Genomic DNA, 9,993 nt, shown 5'->3' on the forward strand with positions numbered 1-9,993 from the left:
CTTGAGAGCTTAATGAGGAACCTAACCTAAAGTAAGGAAACCTTGCTAGTGCCTGTTAGGAATGAAGGAGTATTGAAAGCAGAGGAAAAAGGAAAACAAAGGAAGAAGTATGAAAAGGACATGAAGAAGAACTATGCAGCAAGTAACTACACAATCAATTTCATGTAGCCACAACAGAAGTTGCTGGAAAAAATAGGTGGGATTGGCTGAAGAAAGGAACACTAAAAAAAGAAACTGAGAGAACTATACTTGCAGTGCAAAACCAAGCTTTGACGACAAATTGGAGAGTCAACCTTAGGAATAAGCAAGTGTCTCTGCTGTGCTGCATCTCAAATAGAGTGAATAGAACCATAGCCCATATCACAAACAAATTCCCTAGACTTGCCCCAAACCATTACAACTTGTAGTGACGTGATCAGGTAGTGAAAGTGCTACGATGGAAACTGAAAAGTGAGGGCTAGAGAGGAGCAAGGTGTGGTATGAGTTCAAACTGCAGAAAGTGGCACAGTCAGAGACAAGCAAAATCCTCCGGGATTTCCCATTCCAAAAAGATCAGGAGCTAGAGCATAACAGACTGGACGTTGTAGTGGTTTACAAGATGCACTACATGTGCTAAATAGTTGATGTTGCATGCCCTTTGACCCAAGAATAGCCAAGAAGGAATGAAAAAAAAACAGATAAATACAACCCTCTTAAGTACAATATATCTTGGCTATGGAAATGAAGAAGGTGAAGAAAGTGTCAATTATTGTTGAGTCTTTGGGGACAGTATCAGAAGGCATCAAGAGGGATATAAAGGAAATTGGAATAGAGTGCCCAGTAGAAGAACTGTTACAAAAGGTTTTGCCCCCTTGGTACAACCAGAATGATCAGGAAAGTATTAGATAACTGAAAAGAATGGATAGCAGGATATTGTAGGCTACAGGCAGCAAGCCTACTATACATGAAAGACTCTAGGAGTTCCAACAAAACCTGAGATAAAAAGAAATAATAATAATAATAATAATAATAATAATAATAATAATAATAATAATAATAATAATAATAATAACCATTATAATGATAATAATAACAATCAACCATCTCTTGTATATGGATGATCTAAAACTGTACGCTACAAATGATAAACATCTGGAAATATTACTACAGACACTACATGGATTTAGGAATGAAATTAACATGAAATTTGGCTTAGAAAAATATGCCAAAGCAACTGTGAAAAGAGGAAAACTAGTTACGAGTAACAACATGACACTAAATAAAGCAAATGAAATAAGAGAATTAAACCAAAGCCAAACATACAAATACTTAGGAATCACTGAACTAGATACGATACAACATGCACAAATGAAAGAGAAGATAAGAAAGAAATACTATGGATGAATTAGATTAATACTGAAAACTGAGTTCAATCTGAAAAACAAGATAATAGGTTTCAACACTCTAGCCTTCCCAGTTATAAGTTACAGCTACAGTATTCTTAACTGGACTCTAAATGAAGTAATCAAAATATACAGCAAAACAAGAAAAATAATGACAGGATTTAGGATTTTGAAGGTGGTAGAGACCTTATACAGCTAGAAAACTATTACAAAATAACCTCCATAGGACTATAGGAATACTGAAGTACAAAAGCAAGGAAAACTAATACAAATAACTACAAACACAAACAAAACAAAAAAACTGTCTTCTGTCTTTAAGGAAGCTGACAAACAGAAAACAGAAGTTATAGTAACTAGCAACTATGAAGAAAAAGAAGAAGCAACTGAAATCCAAACTAAAACTGGAACAGCAATGTATCATGATAAAACAATGGCAAGAAAAGCCCCTACATGGCAAATATTGGGTTAAGCTAAACAGAAAAGAAATAGACAAGCAAAATCTCAACAATGGCTGAGAAGCTCAGGACTCAAAGCAGAGACTGAAGGATTTTTAATTGCAGCACAAGATCAAAGCCTTCCTAACAGAAATCACCAAAAACACATAACAAAAAGAAATACAAGTAACGACAGAATATGTGGTGATGGGGAAGTAACAATAAATCATATTATTCCTGGCTGCCAGTCCTGGCTAAGAAGGAATATATTCACATACATGACAGAGTTGGGACCTACACACACTGGAAGCTATGCCAACACTATTGAATAACAACAACAAAAAAGATGGTATAGGCACATGCCAGAAAATGAGAAAGCATACTCTGGAATATGCCAATAAACACAGATAGAGAAATTAAGGCCAATAGGCCAGATATAGTTGTCAGAGATCACCAAGAAAAAAAAATGCTTTCTAATCGATGTATCAATACCAACAGATGACATTTCTCTAAAAGAAATGGAGAAACTTTCAAAATACAAAGATCTGGAAATAGAGGTAACTCGAATGTGGAGCCTAAAAACAAACAATTTCTATTATAGTAGGCATATTAGGTATGGTAAAAAAACATTCAGACAAATACATAACAAAACCACCAGGACATACAAGTATATATAACATACAAAAAAATAGAACTACTAGGCACCACACACATCCTACGTAAAACACTTTCAATACAGCGAAAATAAGAGCACTACAACAAACCACTGCACATACCTATGGCACACAGAGATATACTCGGTTGCACAGTGAAAGCACCTGATAAAAATAAGTCTACTGAATAATAATGATAATAATAATAATAATATATATATATATATATATGTATGTATACGTATATGTATATATATGTGTATATATATATATGTTTGTATGTACATGTATGTGTGTTTTATGCATGTATGGATGTGTGTATATATATATATATATACACATATGCTAGCGTTAGGAAGGGCATCCAGCTGTAGAAACTCTGCCAAATTAGATTGGAGCCTGGTGTTGCCATCCGGTTTCACCAGTCCTCAGTCAAATCGTCCAACCCATGCTAGCATGGAAAGCGGACGTTAAACGATGATGATGATGATGATGATGATGATGATATATATATATATATATATATATATATATATATATATATAGTACCACAATGGAACAAATCACTCAGAGATAGAAAGTTCGCCTTTTGGAAGATGATCCAAAACAACAACAAAGCAGATATATACGAAAACTGGCTCAGTCGGACACTGTTAATTCTCCCATGCAAGCATCAGATCAAAGCCATTACAGATGAACCTGAGGCATAAAGACGCCTCAGGGAAAGAATGGCACTGGAAAAATGAAAATGGAAATAGAACTTCTAAAATTGAGGGCTCAGACGCATGAAGATAAAGTAAAATCCATTGATGAAGAGATCAACCTAGAAATTAGCAAAATGACCCAAGGCCCTGACCTAGAGAAGATCTCCAAACTATGGAAAGAGGTTTGTGATAAAGAAGAACTGAAATCCCTCCAATGCTGGGAAAAAAGCGACACTTGGTTCTCAAACTATGAAACTATCTTTCAAACAGAGTTCGCTTCCAACAACTCTTTCCTGAAAATAAGACAATCAAAACAACACTCAAACACAAATTCAACCAATCTAAAAAATGGAACCATCACCCCTACCAAAAAAAAGAATACAAGACCTAACCCTAACTTTGTAACTCACCAGTGAAACAACATCGGGAGTACCTCAGCTTCAAACAGAGAAATGAAATACCATTACCTGCAGGATAGACATTGCAACCTCCCAACCCCCCATAAGGAGTTACCAACGAAATTTCCGTTCCCACAATCTACTAAACAACCACACACAACAAACCCATACCACATGTAATAATTACCAACAATGGCTCCCTAAAACACCACATCCAAACATGGAATATAGGGACACACCTTTCAATACCCTTCCAAGAACCCACACCATAAATCACAACAGGGCACCCCACAACAACAAGGAACAACTGCATAACAGCTACCATCCCAATCCTCTCAATCATTTTTTAGACCCAATACACAAACACAGAGACACGAGATAGCACCAGACAGACAGACAGGAGGAACTAAAAGTGATAAAAATCGTCACTCTAACTCACAAAGAACTAACAGCAAACCAAATCAACATACACTCCAAAGGGCTCAAGTTCACATCCATCCCTAAATGCCCCAAATACAATGAAATGAAAGAAGACATTGTGGAATTCTGTAGAAAATTATGACTCGCTGAGGAGCTAAATGACAAATACAATGAGAATGAATTGTTAGTCTGAAATAGAAGTAACCGCTACCCTTCAAAAGTGAATATATCTTGAATTACCCATATCAGCATATACACAAACAAAAACGCAAACCAAACTTCAGCAAAAAAGAATGGACTGAGCTAAACAAATTAAAAGATGATAAAACAATAACAATCAAAGAGGCTGATAAAGGGAGAGCAGTGGTCTTAATGGACATGGTATACTATATAACTCTAGTACTATCCATATCAGAAGACACAACATATAAAAAGTTTCAACACTACAGTCAGCAGAAAATAATGAGAAACCTAAAATCTACCGCCTCAGTAACTTTTTAGATACCCTCTTAAAACCATTCTTGAATGAATATCTAGAATGAATATCTAGAATGAATATCTCCTTCAACCTAGCAAAAAGGATTTGTACTATAGTTTCTAATACAATCACCAGGGACACATGACTACACAAACTAAAGGATACACTCATCACCAGGAACTACCCATCATCACTAATTGATATATACTTTCAACGTACCCTACAATTCAACATCCACGAACTCGGACATCCCAAATTAAAGAAGGATTTACAACCAAAAGCCCTACCATACATCTCCACAAACAACCCTCTTAACAATGAAGCCTTTGACACCATCCTCCAAAACATTCCCCTACTAAAAAGGGACCACGGAATGAATTTAATCCTCCAAATGCACACCATCATAAAGAGGAAAAGACAGCCCAAATATATGAAAGGTCTCCTAACAGAAGCTCGAACATGCTCAGCAACAACACTGAAGCTGTCAGTAAAAAAAATGTGGAAGACCTGACTGTGGTATATGTGTCAACCTAATTGAGGGATCAGAATTCTTTTTGAAACAGGGTCAACGTTTCACAGTGAAAAGTAACTCTTATATATATATATATATATATATATATATATATACACACACATGTGTATGTGCATGTATATATATATATATATATATATATATATATATACACACACATGTGTATGTGCATGTATATATATATATATATATATATATATATATATATACACACACACACACATTCATTATGCAATTATGTATGCTTGTCAAGAGCGGGGCTCATTAGGCACCAATGGAGTTGTAAATGCAAAATATAAGCTAGCCCTAGAGCGCACAATGTTCCTAAAGGTCAGCAATGGTCTTCCTCAGTCATGAGTGGACGGCTATCATATATACATATATGTGTGTGTGTGCGCGCACACACACATACACACACACCTTACTGGATAATATCTGAGCACATGGTCTCTTTCATTTCCATCCTTGTCTATTTGACTATCTGGTAAAATGTGTCAATTTCGAATTTCTTATCACTATCTTTACTTCTAAACTCATGTTCCTCAGTATCCAAATGATAAAGGTAGCTCTATACGAAAGGTGAGAAGTCTTGTTATTTCCAGGAGTGACTTACATGTACCTAAACATTCTCAGAGGAAACTCTGTAAAGAGGAAAATAATGAATAGTTCACATTACAATTTCATTATGCAAATTATATCAAATTATTGCTTTGGTGCTTAAACTCAATCATGTGTGTTTTTCTTAACTTCATTAGCGGGTATTTTTGCTTGTTTCTTTTTTCAATGTGAATGTTTCCTCACCTATCCTCTGAGCAAATGCTCATTTTAGCAAGTAAAAGCAACTGAATTCTTCTGCATTAACTATTTTAGCATTTAAACCAGCCATATTTGACCCATATATGCTACCTATTTTATGTTCTAGCCAGCCAAATCCAGCTTATCCATATATAAAATATACAATCACATCATCATAATTTTGAAGCTACAAAATAATGCATGATTAATTAAAAACAATGTAAATATAAAAGCATTATATTTGACAGAATAATCTGAACGCTGAAAGATTAAGAAAAAAGGGTGGTAGGAAAGCATCTTTGATAGTCATATTAATAATATGACTATCAGGGATGGTTATAGTTGCGACATTTTTGATGATAGATTTGCTCCATTATTGAGCTTGACCTCAGGCCAAACAATAACAATGACTACAACATATTAACTTCTAACACTTATCTTCCCAATTTCTTCATTTTCTTTGCCTCTTTCTCTCCTCACTTTCTTTCTTTCTTTCTTCAATATGTGTTCACAAAGGTAACTCAAAGTTGTGACAACTCTGAATATTTGAATAAACATCAATATAGTGAGGAGTTTTAAAGAATATTTGAACATACAAACTTAAACATGTATTGATGTGTGTGTGTGTGTGAGAGAGAGAGAGAGAGAGAGAGAGAGGTGTCATTGTCATCTCACAGTCATCAGCTTTTCATGTCCACTTTCCATGCTGGCATGGGTTAGGAGAGATAGAGAAAGAGCAAGGCAAATAGAATTTATATATCTATTATATTTTCTTTTGAAAAAATTGCATTTAAAATATTCAGTATTTACTTAGTTCTAATCAATATGGACAGGTGTGTATTAATGAGTGTGTGTAAATATTTAAGTAAATGTATATTTGTTTGTTATGTGTGTGTATCCACACAAACATTCAGATTGTCAAAACTAAAAACTTCTTAATTCCATGTTTCATGACACAAAAGTAATCCTGAAAGTTCTGGAAGCAAGCATTTAGAGTGTCAAATGTTTCCCCCTGAAAGATTTACTCTTCTCTACTGTTTGCTGTCTGTCTACCATTATTAATCCAGTGGAACCCAAATGGACAACAGTGCATAGAACTTAAATAGTAGGTTTTAACTTCTACTTGACATTAATTTGAAATGATCTTTGACAAATTATAGGCTTGAAATATTTATATTGCAATTACAGGCATGTTGGTCATCTGAAATTATTGTTGCTTTGTTGTTGTTGTTGCTCATGCCTTCTACATCAAACTGGCCTATAGCCATATGGATTTCAGTCATGATTATTTCATCTTTTATTTCAAGTCAAGTCTATCTAGGACTATATTTTTTGAAATGGTAGGATGTAATTTGAAGGAAATTTGGTTGTTACTTTTCACAGATCAAATGACTGCTTTGAAGAGTCTCTGTATAGAATGGTGCTAAAAGCTTACCTCATGGTCAAGCAAGAGTAGATAACCAGTAGACTGTGTAATGTCCCTCTAGTAAAGTAGGTGCCACTGCTTACATCAGTGTGTGTGACTAGCAACAGCTTCCAGTGAATGGTGGAATAGATATTCCTCAGAAAAGTTATTAGTCCTAACAGAGTTGTTACAACATAACCATCATTATAAGAAATAATTATCAAACTTAAAAAAGAAAGAAATAATAGATTGACATAGTGTATGGCTCTGTAAGAATTATATGACACATATTGGTTTCAAATTTTGGCACAAGGCCAGCAGTTTTGCGGGAGGGGATAAGTCAATTATATCAATTCCAGTGCTCTACCGGTACATATTTTATCAATGCTGAAAAGGATGAAAGGCAAAGTCAACCTCAGCAGAATTAGAACTCCATGTAAGGAATGACAAAATGCCACTAAGCATTTTGCCCAGCATGCTAACAATTCTACTAGTTCACTTCCTTTCATATGATAAATATTAAATGAGACATGAAAGCAGGAAGTTTTCAGGATTGTTAAGAGTGTTGGTCAAAATGCCTGGTGATATTTATTATCACTCATTACGTTTTGAGTTCATATTCTACTCATGTCAACTTTGACTTTCACTCTCTTGGGGTCAATAACACAAAGTACAAGTCAGATATTGACATTAGTGAAATCCCTAGTGCCACTCCCTTCTAATATTGCTGGCCTTGTGCCAAAATTTGAAACACTTCAAAAATGTTTAAAAAATAAACTAGTATAAGAAATAGTCACCTGAGTGTATAAATCCACTTTAAAAGTTTCAAAATTGTGACAATTTTATTGGTTGTGAGGGAATGGTTATTGTCTATTAAACATAAGACTGAAACTATTTGTTTTGCAACAACTAGTTTCTACTGGTGAGAGAAATTAAGCTCGGTGACTAAATACATAATATACTTTTGTTTTGTGATATTTTTATTTCCCAGAATATGGATTCTTTATTTTTCCCTGTAACCACAAATGTCTGAAGAAAATGCATTAGACATGTTAAATTCTTGTCTTGTCTACTTGATAAACCTGAAATTTCTTCTTATTTTGAACTGAAAGAGACAACTGTGTCTAGTGGCAATAGCAACATTATATTTGAAAATTATGTTTTCTTCGAAAATTTCAATAACAGACCTTGAAGATTGATTTTTTTCTCAAATTAAGTTTACAAGTTTGTTTTGCAAGTTGATTTATCAAGTTTGTTGTTCACCATTCTGGATCAGTAACTGTTGTAAACACTTTCAATTTACAATTTTGCTCCCTTGTATTGTAAAATTCTTTTATAAGTTTTTCATATTTAGTTTAAAGAAATTATAATATAATTATAATTTTGTACAGAAGTTGAACAATGTCAAAAGAGTCAATTAAATAAAAAAATTGAAGCCAAAAATTTTGGCAAATGGAAATTAGTTTTAACAGTCAAAAAAAAAACAAAAAACAAATTAAAGAGAAGAACCATTTTGTTTACTGGAACAAAAAGTTGTGCAGGCATAAACACATACTTACTAATGTATATATACAAACTTATATCTACCCAGATATTTGATGATAAACTTACAAATGTTGCCGCACATATTCAATCAGATGAATAAAAGATACTATGATATTCCTTAATGATCTGTGAAGGTGGTATAAACTTTAAGAGAGCATATTTAAAAGAAAATCGTAAATAATAGATAAGATATAAATTCTTTTTTCTTGTTTCTGTCTTTTGTCTATTTTCTACCTTCAAAAATACTTAATGTTATATTTCCAGGAGAACAAAAGTATTAAATAATATACCTCAGAATTTAGCCCTGATTTCTTTAACAATATGCCAGTTTTTGTCCAATCACTACAAGATGGACTAATAATACTATTCTAAGGTAGCTTGTTATCATTATGTAATACAGTAAATACTCACTAATGGTGATCTAATATACATTGCTGCAACCACTTTTATTTCAATCAATTAACCTGGGAAGAGACAGCACCTCTTACTCTACTGATCCGCCAAACCTGTTGGGACGGAAAGACAGGAAAATATTTGCAAAACAGAGCTGGCCTGAATATTTGCAACACAGTTAACTCTTCTAAAAGTAGCCAAGATGCTAGGCAAGAGTGTTAAACCGGGCAATGGACTATTCACACCACACATAACAGCATTTCAACTCAAAATGCAAAGAGCTAGAACAAACATCACAAGGCACCCAATTTGTATTCTTGTATTTCTGTTTATTCACTATCCTGGATTAGATATATTTTACTGATTCTGAAATGATGAAAGTAAATATAACATTGTAGGATTTGAACTCAATATACAGAATGAAACAAACACCACAAGGTAGTGTATTCTCTGCTCTCACAACTCTGTCATCTGGCCATCTTCACAGTTATATATATTGGTATAACCCTTTATTTATTATTATTATGGTCGTATTGTAGTATATATAACTCCTTAGAAGTTACTGAGGGAAGTGTCTTGATCAAATTTATTTCAAAACTGTTTCTAAATAATTCATATACTGGTTCATATATAAGTGTATGTGTATGTGCATGAGTGTATATATATATATATATATATATATATATATATATATATATATATATATCCCATGAAAGATTGATGCTAGATGTGTCGAAATAATTGTCGTGATTAATAAATTCTTGTATATTCCATCTTCTGTCTTTCATTTGCTATATATATATATATATATATATATATGTATATATATAAACAGCAGTTTGCAGTGTTTCACC

The sequence above is a fragment of the Octopus bimaculoides genome, chromosome 8 (genome assembly GCF_046866305.1).
Source record: "Octopus bimaculoides isolate indiv1 chromosome 8, ASM4686630v1, whole genome shotgun sequence".
In the NCBI taxonomy this organism is placed as follows: Eukaryota; Metazoa; Mollusca; class Cephalopoda; order Octopoda; family Octopodidae; genus Octopus; species Octopus bimaculoides.